Source organism: Canis lupus, chromosome 25 (genome assembly GCF_048164855.1).
Source record: "Canis lupus baileyi chromosome 25, mCanLup2.hap1, whole genome shotgun sequence".
Classification (NCBI taxonomy): domain Eukaryota; kingdom Metazoa; phylum Chordata; class Mammalia; order Carnivora; family Canidae; genus Canis; species Canis lupus.
In genome coordinates this window covers 2,462,929-2,479,255 of record NC_132862.1, presented here as the reverse complement: position 1 = coordinate 2,479,255, position 16,327 = coordinate 2,462,929, and positions in this window count along the sequence as shown.

Here is a 16,327-nt window from a genome sequence, read left to right as displayed (position 1 = left end):
TAGGCTGGTCTTCTGACCCCACATACAGAGCAATGAAGGCTGTATTTGCCCATCTGTCCACTGACCTGTGCATTCTTTCATCCATCTTTCACTTAAGAGCCTTCTGTTAAGGGCTGACTCTGTCCCAGGTACTGTGCCAGTCTCTGGGGTCATAAAGACAGAAGCCTAGCTCACAATTCTAAGAGGAAGGGCAGACACTTGAATTTCATTAGAGCCTTGTCAACACCAAAGTATGTGACCCAAGTGTTTCACAGTTTCCAAATCCCAAATATATTCACCATACATAATACCCTTCACAAAAAGATGCAATTATTTCACCAGAGTGCTTGAATGAAGTTTGCCAATCTCACTTTTCTATTTCTGTCCAGAGATTGTAGCCCTATTCTGTATTCTGTATTATAATACAGCAGTATTTTATGCTTCTACTATAGAACGAAACAATTGCCAAATTCAACCTCCCCTGCTCTTTTTATACAAAACAGCTGTTTTCTAGTTAAGAATAATCATTTTCTTAGATGGTCTCAATTTCACTACCAGCAACAACACTTGGCACAAAGTTTTTAGCTTTGCAATTTCTTCATCAGGCGTGATGAATGAAGACCAACAAAGCTGTGTTGTGATGAGAATGCAGAGTGTTTCAGCCAGAATCACTCCCTAATTGACTCCTTTCAGCACACCAGCGTCAGGGTGAACATGATTCAGACCCATGTCTCAGCAAAACTACAGACTGCTGTCACAGGCCCTGAGATCACTCCCTAGAGCTGACAGTCAGTGGTCACACTGTAAATGCCAACTCTGCAGTACAGTTGTATGAGTGCTAATGCACAGCCAGCCCTCACTCTGCAAGGCCTTCACTACCCCTCTCCCAACCCAGGCTTTCTTCCTTGTAAACCTGCCATATGGGCACCCCAGGAATCTTCTCTGGTCACATCTCAATCCAACTCTCCTCTCTGGCCAGCATCCCCAAAATGTACCTATTTTTTTCTCTAATTCAATGTTTCCTGTGTTTTCAAGTGTGTGCCATTCTTCTCCAACAGGCAGAAAGTTTCCTAAAGACGAGACCCACACACTACCTTCCCTCTTCACTGCCCAGAACCACAGGAGGGAGGGACTCTCAGGAAGTCATGGAGGGACAAAAAGATTTTTTAGTGACCCTTGAAATCATTCCCTCTAAGGACAAGATCCTTGGTATCTGTCTTTAAAAATTCCCCTAAGTGGGCCCCTTATATTTCACATCCTGCCACTGCTTTTGCTAGAGGAAAATCTGATCTTCACCCAGTTGCTAAATCAGCCCCATTTCCCACCAAAGGCCAGTGCTGCCATTAGCCTTTGCTTAGGCCTCTAAGCAGGCATCTATGATGGGTTCAGCACACAGAAGGCAGGAAAGCAACCTCCCATCACACCCAGAAGCAATAAAATCATGCTGTAAAAGAATATTTAGTATTTGTCATCCAGGAAGTTAGAGTAAACCTACTTTTCCCTTCTTTTGACACTGCTTAGCAGAAGAAATAGCATGAACGCTATTCTTCTACTTACTACAACTAAGAATCGAGATATTATATATAAAACAAACATAAGAAGACTCTGAAAGGTGGAGAGGAAAAGTCACACTGGATTGGGATCTTAGGAATGACATGGTGGTGAGTTCCCTGGGTTTCCTATTTGTTTCATATATCCCAGACTTAGGGCAGACAAATGCAACAGCCTGGAGGGTACAGATTTTTCAGAAGCTCTACAGAAGTCTAACCTTTCCAGCCAAATATCTAGGAATGGGGAAACCTAGAAACAGAAAACTTATAGACAATAGCCACTCTACTCTAGCCAAACATTACAAAAAACACTGAGGTCCTTTACCCACCTACTCCAGCAAAAGTTGAGCAGGAAGCCTAGACTCACCAGATTATAATCAGGCACCCTGGGTGATGCCAGAGAAGGCCAAGGCAGAAGCTGGGACTTTTATCCCCACCAGCCAATTGTCCCAGATCCATCCAACCACATGAGGAGCTCTGACTTCCACTTCCACCTAGCAGTAACAGGGTGGCACCCAATCCTTTGCCCTATTAGGGCAACGTCAGAAGAAGATGGATAAAACAGAAGACTAAAATAAGATCCAGAGTCTTATAATAGCCAAAATTCCAGGTTTTGATAAAAATTACTTATAATACCAAGAACAAGGAATATCTCAAACTGAATGAAAAAAGACAATCAATAGATACCAACACTGAGGTGACAAAGATGTCAGAATTATCTGATGAATATTTTGAAGCAGGCATGATAAAAATACTTCAGTAGCAATGAAGAGCATACTAAGCAGATGGAAAAATAGAAATCTCAAAAAGAAATAAAATATCAAGAAGAACCAAATGGAAGTTTTAGAATTGATAAATACAATAACCAAAGTAAAAACCTCAAAGGATAAGGTTAACAGTAGAATAAAGGGGCCAGAGGAAAGACTCTGAACTATACGATAGAACAACAGAAATTACTCAATCTGAACCATAGAGAGAAAAGTAGAATGAATGAGAGAAAGAAAGAAAAGAAAAAAAGAAAAGAAAAGAAAAGAAAAAAAGAAAAGAAAAGAAAGAAAAAAAGAAATGAACTGAGCATCAGAGACCCATGCAACTATAACAAAATATTTTACATCCATGTTATTGGAGTTTCATGAGAGAAGAAAAAGGACTGGCTGAAAAAAGTACCCAAAGAAATAAGAACTGAAAATTTCCCAAAGGACAAAAATCTAAACATTCAAGAAGCTGACAAATCCAAACAGAAAAAAATTCCAAAACATCCACACCAATTCTGGTGTAGATATATCACAGTCAGAATTCTGAAAACTAAGGATGAATTAAAATTGTGAAAGTAAAAAAAGAGGAACAACACCTTACTTATAAAGGAAAGGATTTCAAAGGGTAGCCAAAGTCTCATTAGAAGCCACAGAAGTTAAAAGGGACTGGCACAGTATTGTTCAAGTGCTTGAAGGCAAAAACAAAAAACAAAAAACAAACAAAACAAACTGTCAACACGGTTTCCTATACCCAGCAAAATTATCCTTCAGGAATGAAGGGGAAACCCTAACACTCTTAGATGAATGAAAACTAAAAGCAGCATTTGTTGTCAGCAGACCTACCTTAAAATGGTGAGAGGAAGTTCTGTAAACAGAAAGGACATGATAAAAGAAGAAACCTTGAAACTTTGGGAAAAAAGGAAAGAACATGGTAATAAAAAACAAGGGGAAATATAATAGACGTTCCCTCTCCTCTTGAATATTCTCTAACTGATGTTTGATTGTTGAAGCAAAAATTATAACACTGTGGTGGTTCTAAATGAGTTTAGGGGAAGTATTTAAGAAATTATACCATAAAGGAGGAGGGTAAAGGGATGTAGAGAGTAAGGGTTTCTTCACTTGCACTGGTCAAATGGCAATAGCGGTAAACTGTTAATGTTCCTATGGCAGCCACTAAAAATGGTATACAAAGACATATGCTCAAAAACACTATATATATATCAAAATAGGCTCTTAAAAAGGTTTAAGCAGCCACAATAAAGCAGGAAAACAAGGAGAAATGAGAAACAGAATAGGTACAAGAATTAAATTACAGACTTATCCCTTAACATATTAAGAATTACATTAAATACAATCTAAATACATCTGTTAAAAGACGGAGTTTGTCAGGGCTTATTAAAAACATTTAAAAATAATAATAAAGATTTAAAAAATAAAAAGTATTAGCCCAAAAATAAAATAAGTAAAAATAAAAAAACATTAGCCAACTATATGCTATCCACAAAAAAAAATGACTCACTTTAAATATAATAATATATGCAGGTTAAAAGTAAAAGGACAGAGAAAGATAGCATCATGCAAATATTAATTAAAAGAAAATAGGACTGGCTATATAATCATCATATAAAGTACCTTTCAGAGCAAAAAAACCTATGAAACACAGAGAAACATTATAAAATATAAAAGGCCTGATACACCAAGAAGACAGAGCAATGCTAATGTGTATACACCAAATGAAAGAGCTGCAAAATATGTGAAGCAAAAGCTGATAGAACCAAAAGAAGAAGTAGATGAATCTACAATTAGAGTTAGGGACGGCAATATTCCTCCCTCAACAATGGATAGAACCACTAGAGAAAAAAAATCATCAAGGATATAAAAGATCTCACTGATGCTCTCACAACAGGATCTAATTGGCATTATAGAATTCCCAACAAAAAGCAGAATAAATATTCTTTTCATGTTAATGTGCTCAGAACAGTACCTGGCACATATTAAGTGCTGGATACATGTTGCAAGATCAACCAACACTTATTACAGATAACTTTTTACAGAAACTGAGACACAGAGAGGTTAAATTCCCTGGGCAAGAAGACCACACAGCTGGAAACTGGGAATGGAAGCCAGGCAGCCCACTGCAGAGCCCATGATTTAACTACGACTGCCTGAAATCTTTTTAAAACAACTCAGCCCTATGATTCCTATTCAAAAGGTTTGGGATAGGGCCTGAGTTTATAGTTTCTTAAACTTCCTCACGATTTTTTTCTCCAGATACTGAACCCACTCTTGGGGGTCTGCCTTTTAAGGGCCCAGTCAGGAGCACAATATGATTCAACTCACATCCCATTGTCCAGAATTTTGTTTCATAGCCACAGCTATCTATAAAGGGGGTTTGAAAATGTTGCCCATAACTGAGTGGCCATAAACTCATCTGTAATTTCTATTTCTGTAGGAGAAGAGAAGAAAGGATATTGGGGGACAACTGGCAGGCTTAGGCACATTCTGTCTGCTAGATGAGCACTCTTGACCCTGTATCACTCTACTGTTAAACACCATAGGATGGAGTCCGAATCGCTTGAGGTAACAAAGCAGCAGGATGACCAACCTGGGACCGAGTGGGTTCTCAGAACATAGGATGCTCAGTTTTTGTTTTTTTTTGTTTTTGTTTTTGTTTTTGTTTGGATGCTCAGTTTTAAAACCAGGGATGTCCCAGGAAAACAGAACAAGCTAGTCACTCTGCCCAGAAAAGTCCTCATCAACCTCTCCTGCTACACCTCTCTCTCAGGTACACCAGACTATATTTCTGGGAGAGAGACTAAAGAGTCAGGCTTTTGTCAAGCTCTTTTTTTCAGTCCTCAACAAATCTTTATTAATGACCTACTGTGTGCCAAGCACTGCTCCCATCTCCGGGAGATAGCCTTCTATCCCATCCCCCTGGCCAACTCTTCCTCAATGTTTAGGTTTTAGGGTTCAGTTTGAAGGCTCTTCATCAAGGAAGTTTTCCCCCATCCTACTAGTCTGAACCCTTGCTCCTGATAGGCACTTCCCCTAAACAGCACTTATATCCTGTACTCTGTACATTTTCTTTCCTGCCTTCCCAGTAGACATAGGTCTTGGCCATCTTTTTGTATTAGTGTCAAGGACAGAATCTACCATATAGTAGGTGTTCAATAAATGATTGTTGAATGAATGGATGGCTCTTTAGAAACCTAGGGCTTGCTCAGATGAGAAGCTATGCCTGTCCTCCCCCTGGTTGGCCATGTTCCCTCCTTTCAGCACTCCCAACAGCACTCATGACACAGGGAGCTGATGAGACCTCTCCTCCCAATCCCACACCGCTGGACTTCATGGGGTGCTATGCAAGGAACTACTTTCTGAGCCAAGTAGGAGACAAAGCAGCGGAGTTGCCCTTGTGAACTGAGCCCCCAGGCTGCTGCTTCCCACTCCACACCTGCTGGCCATGACCTGATAATAATTCTTGTAATGAGAATGATAATAAAACTATTATCCCTTAATTAGGCAGTAATGACACCAGCTTGGCTGCCAAGTAAAGCTGGAGGGCCTGCAGTTAATTTTTTTTTAAAGCAGAAGCTTTTCAATAAGGTGGGAGAAGAAGGACCATTTTTGCCCACTTTCCAAAGCAAAGTAAAAATAACATGCACTTCAGTCAGCCCAGGTAAGTGAACATGGGGGAGAACAGAGGGTGAGCATGTGTATGTATACCTACGTGTGTGTTACAGGATGGTGACTGAGAAAGAGCAATACTCAGGACCCATCTGGGTAATGCGTATTTTTGAAAGTTCCCAAACAAGTAAGTTTCTGATGAAGTTTATTGGAAAGTATGGGTGGGGGGCAAAGAGTAGGAAGGTAGAAGGAGGCAGCTCTTCAAAAGAAAAAATAGGATACACGATCTTCTCCTTAGATAGTAGGGCCCAGGGCTTCCACACCCCTTCTAGCCTAGCAGGTCACACTAGATATGTGTTTTTAACTGGACTTTACCTGGAGTGTGATCCTAAGATATATTTGCTTCTATTATATTTTTATCCTCATCCTTGGGAAAGAGGAAACACATGAACTCAGCTGCTGTCATATGTACCTCCAGGTGATGATGCACACAGACTGTCTCAAAGGAGTGGGTCAGGTTGGCATGCCCACAGAGATCTTCCTCTCAGCTCCTCCCTTTGGTAGCTATCCTTTAGAGGTATAGAGGGGGGGGAAGAATTTGTTTTGACCCAGAAGCCTGCCTCCAAATTGCAAAAAATTTAAAAATTAAAAGGTGGAGTACAGCCAGAGCGGGCATGTACACTGTGAAACACTCGGATTGATGGACACCATGAAATCAGGGCCAGATTTTATTTTGCCTCTGAGAGGGAAACCTACAAGTTTCTGTGCCCTGAGCTGGAACCCTGGTTAATCATTGAACTGGACTCCTCATTTTCCACACCAAAGCTGGTATCTCCAGAATTCCCAACTTGAGGTCTGGACCCGCTGGAGCTCCTACTGCACCCTGTAAACCCTGAAGCACCCACAGATGCTACACTGGATCCTCTGAGGATGTTGCCTCCCCTTGCAGAGACTCTGCACCCTGGGCTGAAGCCAGATGCAACCATACGAGAAGCAGAGACTATCTTGACACTACAGCTATGGGGAGACAGAGAGGAAGGCTTCAGGGCAGCTTTGGGCATCCCCATACACCTCCTACATCTCTGCACACCCATCTCACACATAGCATTGAGGGGCATCTTCCTGAAGTGGTCCAAGGAACAATGGCCATCAATGTTGTGCTCTCACCCCACCCATTCTTCTGGACCATCTCTCCACACCAGATTCAGGGGGTCCTGATGGCAAGATCTCTGCCTCCCCCACCTGGAGACAAGCATGAGATTCTAGACACAAAAGGAACCTTGACCTCCTCTGCTCAAAGCCCCTCCTGGTCTTGTGGCCTGCAGGACAAGACGCAACCAGTGCAAGACTGCATAGCCATTGCCCACATAGTGAGGTCATGGCCATAGGTCCCCAGTCTCCCAGCTAAGAGCTCGTCCCTCCTTATCTCAGGAAAGGTCATGGGTGATTCCTGACTTACCAGCAAAGGAGAACCCCTCATTACTCACAGCAGCTCACATTTTCGATGACTTCTCCAGATAGCCTGGTATCTAGAGATATCAGATATCAAAATAATCAGTAAATCTTCTAACAGGGGCTCAGAGGAGGATAATATCCTGAAAGAAGGATACCCTAGGTATGATTCATAAAATATGTAATTTAGTCTCACTCTGGAAAATACCTGGGCTCCAGAGCTGCATCAGTTCCCACCTGGAGTAACAAGGGCAGCTGTCCTCAGTTTCCCCTGACCACAATCTTGACTTACGTTGGGCTTATTGCCACTATTCCTGGGATCTCACAGCTGGTCCTCTCTCTCCAACCCCCTTGTTGCTAGAGCCCCTCTCTACCCTTTCCCCAGCTTAGGCTCAAGCCAGCCATGCCTAGACTGAACAAAACTCAGGAAAACTCTTTTTCTTCTGTCTTTCTCAATGGCAGGGAAATCTCCCCATTTCGCCCTTTGGTCCACAGGTTCAGAAGGAAAGTTTGGAGGAGTTAGGGCCTCCAGCCTACAGGGCAGGGACCTGCACTACTCACATGCACTCTGGAAATGGGCCTTGACCAGATACCCCTCTTCGCCACCACTGACAAAGCTCAGGTGATGTTTCAGGAATAAATGAGTTAATTAATTGTCTATCACAGATGGAAAGGTGACACAGAGTCACCACTGATGGACACTCACACATTCTCTGCCCTCTGGGTCACCTCCCTGCTCTCTTCGCCCTCTAGCAACTTGTGGTAAGTGATGATCTTCATGTCCAAGGCCAACCTGGCTCCCAGCAGCTCCCAGTAGTCACCTAGCATCCAGGCCAGATCCTCCTTGGCCTGCTACAGGGCAGCCTCCACCTCTGCCAGCTTATTCTGGGTATCTTTGAGGGCCTCCTCACCCTTCTGCTCTGCCCCCAGGACAGTGTCTTGCAGGGAGCAGTGCGCTGCCAAAAGCCATCAGCAGATAGTAAGCGGGGCACAGAAGACCATTTACCTACCACCTTGCTGTACTTCTCTTTCTCCCACCTTCATAATTTATTATAGAACATATGCTAATATAGAAAAATAAAGAAATAAAATAATCTTTATTAACTCCATCCCCTCAAAAGCTACCACTGCCAAGTTGGTTCCCTACCTGTTTCAAAATTGGTGATTTCCCCTTAAAGTCTCTGAAAGGCACGGTTCAGCTCTGTGATCTCCATCTTAGTCACTTTGAGGTCATCACTCTTTCTTCCAACAGTAGCCTAGAGCTTCTGCCACTAGAGCCAGGAAAAGGCAGCAGTGAAAGGTAGCACCACAAGGAAAGCCTAACCTAGAGCAACTTGCCCCAGACTTCTAAGCTTCACTCAACCAGGACTCGTGTGCCCTACTTAGTCTGGTCATTGTGGTCGAAACCAACCCATAGAGGAGACACATTCCTATCTGCTGGGAAAGCAGGGTCTGGGTAAAGAAAGAAAACATTCCTACCCAGCATAGGTATGCAACTACTAAAGATCACAGAATCAAATTTGGGCAGGAATACACTTCTGATCTGTTCTTCCCAGCCAGACTCTGACAGGAGAGATAGCCAACAGGCAATCCACAGTAGGAAGAATGCAGCAACTATTTTATGTGTGGATCTGGAATCATTATTCCTGTTAAGAACTGCCTTCAACTATATTCCACTCAGGTGGGTATTGGGAAGATCAGGCTCCCTGAAGATGTGCCCCCACACATATGCAGGAAGGAAGGCAGTGGGAGAAGGTGCTGATAGAAGGAAGACAGCCTGGGTGACACACTGGCTACCATGATACATGGATTGAAGAGCTGGCTGTGCAGGTTTGAAAGCTACTGTGGTATCTCTAAACTCATCTGGGTCTTCAGAATTAGGTCAACTCCCCCAACATAGAAAAGACCCCAGGAAGCCAGAGCCCTAGTAACTTCCAGTAATGGCTGAGCCAGAGACTTTCACAGGTTCCTTCCCCGCTAATCTCCAGGATAGGACATATGAGGTCAGGTGGCCATATCAAACACAAGGCCAGGGAGCATGTCAATCCCTGTTGGCAGGAGTGGGGATCCTGTATGCTCTTTGGGCATAGCCCAGCACAGGACAGTTCTCCAGGTGGGCACCTTGGCCTGGTACAGGGCCTTGGCCTCAACCTTGCTCTTCTGGGCAACCTCCTTGACACTAGAAAGGATGCTATACAGGTCCAGATGCCAGCTGTTGTCCATGGACAGCAGCACATTGGTGTCATTGACTGGCTGCTATCCCTGGGTCAGCTCCTGTGCAGCAGAACAGGAATAAGTCCTCTGGAAATGCTCAGTACCCACATTTAGGGGTTCCCAGAGCCACCTCACCAGCATCCATGCAGAAGCTCAAGGTTAGCCCTGAGGAAGCCTCTCTCTCTTTCTCAGTTTTCTAACCATCCCAAGAGCTCCCTGGGAGCTTAGACTCCAAACTAAGAGCAGCATAGAAGACCTAAATAACTCACCTTCCTGCTGCAGGGTGTCCACTTTGGCATTGAGGTCCACACTGACCAATTAGGCACTGCCCACATCCTGAAAGAAAGGAGGCAGTGGGCCCAGGAGCCTCAAGATTCCAGGGAGAGAGTGATATCAATAGGGTAGGCCCTGGGGGAGACTAACAGAGTGGGGACAATGCCAGGTGGATTCGATATCATTAAAAAGTTGAAAAACAGAAATTTGGAGCCAGAAATCAGGGTAGCCTTTATTCTTACTACTTCTTACAGTCTTGCCCACAGACCAGCGATGACTTGGCAGTTAGTAGGGGCCAGGGATGCTTCACAACTGGAAACTGAGCCAGGTAGAGAGCAGGCTGGAGACAGCACCAGAACCAAGACCTAGGGGACCTTCCTCAGCACCTCAAAGTCCGTCTCAGCCTTTGTTCTGCTGTTGACCTCTACTTTGTATCTGCTGGCAGCTTGTGGATAAGGAGACTGTTATGTCTCAAGACATTCCCTTTTCTCTGCTTTCATACACTCTGAATGTACATCCACAGATTCACAAGAAGAAAAACAAACAGAAAAAGATCCCACAAGTTCCTGGAAAGAGAAGCCAAGTCTATGCCCTAGCACTGCTCTCACACCAGACCCGGGAGCCACACATATTTTGGCCCAACACCAACTGTTCCACCTTCCCCCACTACTCACTTCTTCTTGTATTCCTGCATGCCATCCTGGATGATCTTCAGTTCTACTTCCTGCCTCATCTTTTCTGCTGTGAATCTGTCCACCTGCCTCCTGAGGTTGCCAACATAGCTCTCAAAGTTGGACTCCAGGCTGGCAGAGCGGGTGCTGACACCCAGCCGCAGCAACTCCCACCTTGTCTCCAGCACATGGTTCTTCTACTCCAGGAGCCACACCTGGAACCAGTAAATCCAAGGGCTCAGCCTCAGGGGACAGCCACAGTGAGCTTGGGCCTGGCGAGAATGACAAGTAACTCCAATTAATATCAATTCTCAACATGCTATTAAAGTGATTAGTTAGCCTTATTATTTGAAGAGGTTTTAGGCATATCTATACAGAGGTCCAGATTTCCTAACATAGGATAAGGTCTGGGCCTTTGCATTTTACCAAGTTCCCTCCTTGATTTTTATTTGCACCAAAGTTTGAGAACCATTGACCTGCGTCTTTTGGGAGGGGGTGTCAGGAAGAGATTTATCAATGAGCCCACCAAATAACTCACTCTTAGGATAATTCTTTTATCAAATAGCTCAGCTACTTTATGTGGACAAAATGTCCCTTTTCCCATTCTTCTCTCTGTTTTCATGACATTGCAAGCGACAGTTGCAATAAATAACAAAAGAGAAGAATTCACTGATAATCAGTACCTTCAATTTGTTGAGTATCTTCTTGCTAAAGCTCATGAGACACTGTCCTCCTACAGTGAACCTCTGCCCCTACTCGTCCCTCAACTCCTTCCCCCACCTCTTAGCCCAGCAGCTCTTGCCAGGCCATGAAGGAAGAGCAGAGTTTAATTTTATCTCGAGCTGGAGCTTCAATCAAGCAGGAGCCCCATATAATTTCCCACATTTTCCTCAGCTTTATAGAGGTATAATTGAGGTATAATAAATGGTAATATATTGAAAGTGTACAACATAATGATTTGATTTATGTATATATTGTGAAAGAGCTCCCACAATTGAGTTAATGAACACATCTATACCTCATATGGTTATCGTGTGTGTGTGTGTGTGTGTGTGAGAGAGAGAGAGAGAGAGAGAGAGAGAAAGAGAAACAGAAACTTAACTTCTACTCTCTTAGCACATTTCAATTACACAATATAGTGTTATCAACTATAGCCATCAGGAAAGAACATAGCTACTTTAAAAAAAAAAGATTTTATTTATTTATTTGGGAGAGAAAGAATGAGCATGAGTGGTAGGGAGGAGCAGAGGAAGAAGCAGACTTCCCACTGAGCAGGGAGTCAGTTGCGAGGCCCATCCCAGGACCCTGGGATCATGACCTGAGCCGAAGGCAGATATTTAACCGACTGAGCCACCCAGGTGCCCCAAGAACATAGCTCCTTAGTACACCGTCTACAGTGGTAAGACTGTCCTAAATCCAGAGCTCTGGGCACATTCACCAATTCTACTTTCCTTCTTACTGGCTTCCTTATTTTTTTCCCAGCTCTGAGTCTATGCAATAGTGCTAGTCCATATTGCCCCTCCCTAAGAAAGAGCACCCTGAGAAGGGTTGGGTTGGGCAGAACTACAACATTCCTCCCAGACAATCTTGAGCATTCCTTTGGCACAAATTCAACATGCATCCTTCCTGCCCACCTCACCTTCCCCAGGGCTACTCAGAGTAAGCCTCAATCCAAGGCTGCTCCAACAGCGCACTGTTTGGTGCAGCTAGTATAATAAATCCAGCCTCCTTTTGGTGCTAGGACTAGATGAGATCTGAAGGTCAGGACGTCTCCAGGCTGCTCACCACTCAGCCTGGCCAACAGAATTTGAAGCTCATCTGATCAAATCATCTGCATTGGACTCATGCTTCTTTTCCAGAGCCCATCAATTGAACAATATCTGGTTTTTGTGGTCTCTACTTACCGTCTTTGAGAGTGGGAATGCCAGTCTGCTGGAGAGAAACTCTGAGACCCAGAATCATGTGGCAACTTATGGGGAAGAAACCATTTGCCAAAGTCAATGTGTCCACTTACAAGATACCCATTGGCCATTTTGACTTCTTTGAGACTGAACCTATCAGCCTGTTCTGATTTACTATACATGCAGAATAAATCGCTTTTATTTCTGGGTGAGACTGTAAAGCTCTAGTTTGACTTGGTGGTGAGAGATAGCTGAGGGTCAGATCCAGTCTCCTAGGGAGGCTTGGAGAACATGAAAAATAAAGTGGGCGCCTTATACCGAGGGCCAATTTTAAGCGGCAGGGACTAGGCTAGTTGACCTCAGATAATCTAGACTTGCACTGTCCAATGTGGTAACCACTAGCCCATTTCCATCCTGGAAGAAGACTCCCCTTGTCGGCGAAGGAAGTGAAACTGTCATCGAGTTCCTTGATCTGCTGTCACTCCAACTGCTTCACCTCCTAGACCTCAGGGCCAATCTTCACATCTAGTGGCTCCAGCAAGCTTTGATTCATTACAACTTTTTGGATGTTCCCAAAGCAGACTGCTGGACATACAACCTCAGCCCCCTGAAACTACCACCAAGGCCAAAGCTAACTCTACTGAGGCTGTCCACCCCATAGCTCCCCAGACTGTTGCCTTGGCCCAGACCTCCAGCTATACTGCCAGAGAAGCTCTTGCTCCCACCAAAACTAACAACACTCTGGCTACTGTAACCTCCCGGCCTGGTGTGGCCTTGGCAGCAGCCACCACTCTTGTAGACCAACGGTGAGCTTTCTGCCCCTCTCCAGCACCCTCCCAGCAAGATGGCCAAGCCATTACCAAAGCTCCTGCTCTGACACCTTAAGGCATAGACCCGCCTGCTCATGGTGACACAAGGGGCATGCGTGACACTGAAGAGGTGGGAGGAGGCTGTCTCAATGTTTCTCTGCTAAGATGCAGAGGGATCCCCTCATATATCTCCTGCAGTCAGCAGATGGCCAAGGATTGTTCTTGGTTCGACTCTCTTGAAGGTGAAAGTGACAAAACGAAACAGTACCATCTACTTGGGAATGGTATGTCAAATAATTATCATTTTTTAGCAGGGTTTTCATAGTATTATTTATCTATCAACTATCTGTGACCTAGGCAGCACAAAGTGTGTGTAATTATATCCCAAAAGCTCTCAGATAAGATGTTTTCTGAGACACTGGTATTTTAACATTTTAAAATTTCTACCAGGGTGATATTGAAACTTGAGGTACATCTTCCAGAGGCTTTAGACTGTGACACTGATGGATTAGAAACTGATCTGGAAAGAATGGTGATTCAGAGAGACCCATTCAATAGAGTTTTCTATAGTTGGTGGAAGTTGCTTCTGCTTCTCTACTCCTCCCAACCAAATATGTGTGTGTGAGTGTGTGCTTGTGTTTCCAAAACAGATGTTCAATAAAGAATGGAAAATAGTTAAATAAACTGTACCCGTAAATGGAATATTATATAGATAATTTAAGTGATGGTTAGAAGTTTTGCAAAAACATTACTTTTTTTCCTATTTTATTGTTAACAGAGAAAAGGAGAAATCAAAACTGAATAATCAGTACAACCGTGAAGTCCAAGGCACAGTAAAAGAATAAGATTGGAGATTGAGTCTGAGTGTAGCAACATATTTTTTAAAACTGACTAAAGCTAAATACTTTAGAAAAACATGTTCAAAATATTATACATCTATATCCAAGTGTCAACAATAATTATTTCACTAATGAAATAATGGTGGTTGATTCAAAATTGTTTTACCTTGGGATCCCTGGGTGGTGCAGCGGTTTGGCGCCTGCCTTTGGCCCAGGGCGCGATCCTGGAGACCCAGGATCGAATCCCACATTGGGCTCCCAGTGCATGGAGCCTGCTTCTCCCTCTGCTTGTGTCTCTGCGTCTCTCTCTCTCTCTGTGACTATCATAAATAAATAAAAATTAAAAAAAATAAAGCCCATTTCAAAATTGTTTTACCTTACTTTATTTCTAAGCTTGAAATAATGAGATATTATTTTTATAATACATGCAATCAAGTCCTGTAATGCTCCAAACCCCTCTGCAGGGAGATGAAATGCCTCTTCCTTTAGGAAATGCTCAGGCCAGCCAAGGACACTGATCCCTTCTTTTGGTCACCCCATAATTATGAGGGCAGCTGCCTGAGGGAAGTTTCCAGACTCAGACTCCTCTCACTCCCTATCATTCAGGCGGGGAAAATGAAGGTTACCACACTGACCAGTGGCCCCACCACTCCTCTTCCCTCTGAACCTGCAGGCCTGAGAGAAGTCCCCTGGCATCCCTGAGCATTCACACATGCACTGGCTGGCCTCGGTGATCTCTCCCAGTTGGGCTCCTACTCCAGATCCAAGCTGAGAAGCTGAGATGTTTCCCTCACCCTATAATCCTGTACCCTCCCTGCTCAGCCAGGCCTAATGGGAGGCCCCACCCACTGTACAAACACCCCTAATCCAACCCAGGCAAAGGAGGAAAACAGAGTGGGGTATAGTGGAAATGGTATGGGATGTAAGATCTCTACCTTTGATTCTTCGTTCCAGCTCCGTTACTTCCTAGTTCCATGTCTGTGGGCTTTTCAGCCTCAGTTTTGTCATCTTTCAAATAGGGTGACAAATGGGGCAAATGACATCTGTCCTTGCTACTCAACTAGGTTGTTATATAAACCATTCAAGAAAACAGAAATAGCTACTAATTTTCACATTGGAATTTTAGAAGGACAAGTGTGGAGTCCACATCTTTCTGCAGCAGCAATAGCACCAGCAGCCCTAACATGTACTGCCTAATTGCTGTGCTCCAGCGTGTGTGACGTGCTTTACAAAGATAATCTCATTTAATCCTCATGGCAGCTCTACGAGGTAGGTATCACCATTATCTTCAGTTTTTAGAAGTAGAAACTAAGGTTCAAAAGATTAAGGGCTTTGCCAAATACTGCAACTAGTGAAGAGGTAGAGGCAGGATTTGACCAATGCTGATTGATTCTAGAACCCAATATGTAAATGTTGAATTGAATCAGATATTGAATGGGTAAAACCTGTGGTGGCATGGATTGGGAGCCCTGCTGGGAAGTGGTGCACTTTGGCCACTCGACCAGCCTAGGCCCATGGGGAGAGAGGGGTTCTGAGGCAGAGGGGCTGCACTTCCCAGGTAGAGGCAGGACGTGCTTGCACAGTCCTGTCTGTGTTGTCCTCTTCTTTCTTCAGCAAGGCTGGGATTCTGGTGAAAGTCGTCACTATTTTGTAAATCATTTTCTTAAAAATTTTCTTGAGTACCCCAGGTGCATTTGACCCTGGACCAATCTCTGTGGAAGGTCATGAGCCAGAGAAATTGTTGTCCCAGTCCTCAGGAAGTTTCCAGTCAAAATCGGCAAAGAAAGTGTCTACAGCAGATTCTCAAACCCTCTTCTGCTCCCAGCCTCTCCCTCTGCACCTTGGAGCAGCCTCCTCTGAACCTCCCAAACTGAAACCCAATCCTTGCTCCAGCCCTTTTCATGGGGTCACTGGCTTCATCTCCCTTCAGACCATGCACAGAAACCTCCATGTTCTCAAGCTCCAATACAATGGATATTTGGAGGAATATATATCTTCTTAGTTTGTTTTTTTAATTATGAAAGAAATGTATGCTTTGTGCAAAAACCCAAACAACAGAACAGGATATAAAATACAGGGTAAGAAAAAAAAAAAATACAGAGTAAGAGTCAACCCTTGTCACACCCTTTCACTCTCTCCTATCCCAGGGCCACTGCTAGCCCTTAGATCACATCGTGAAAATTAGACACCCCTTTCCTCCACAGCATTGTACAAATTCTCAGCAAAATAGCAAACTGAATCCAGTAGTATATAAAAAAGG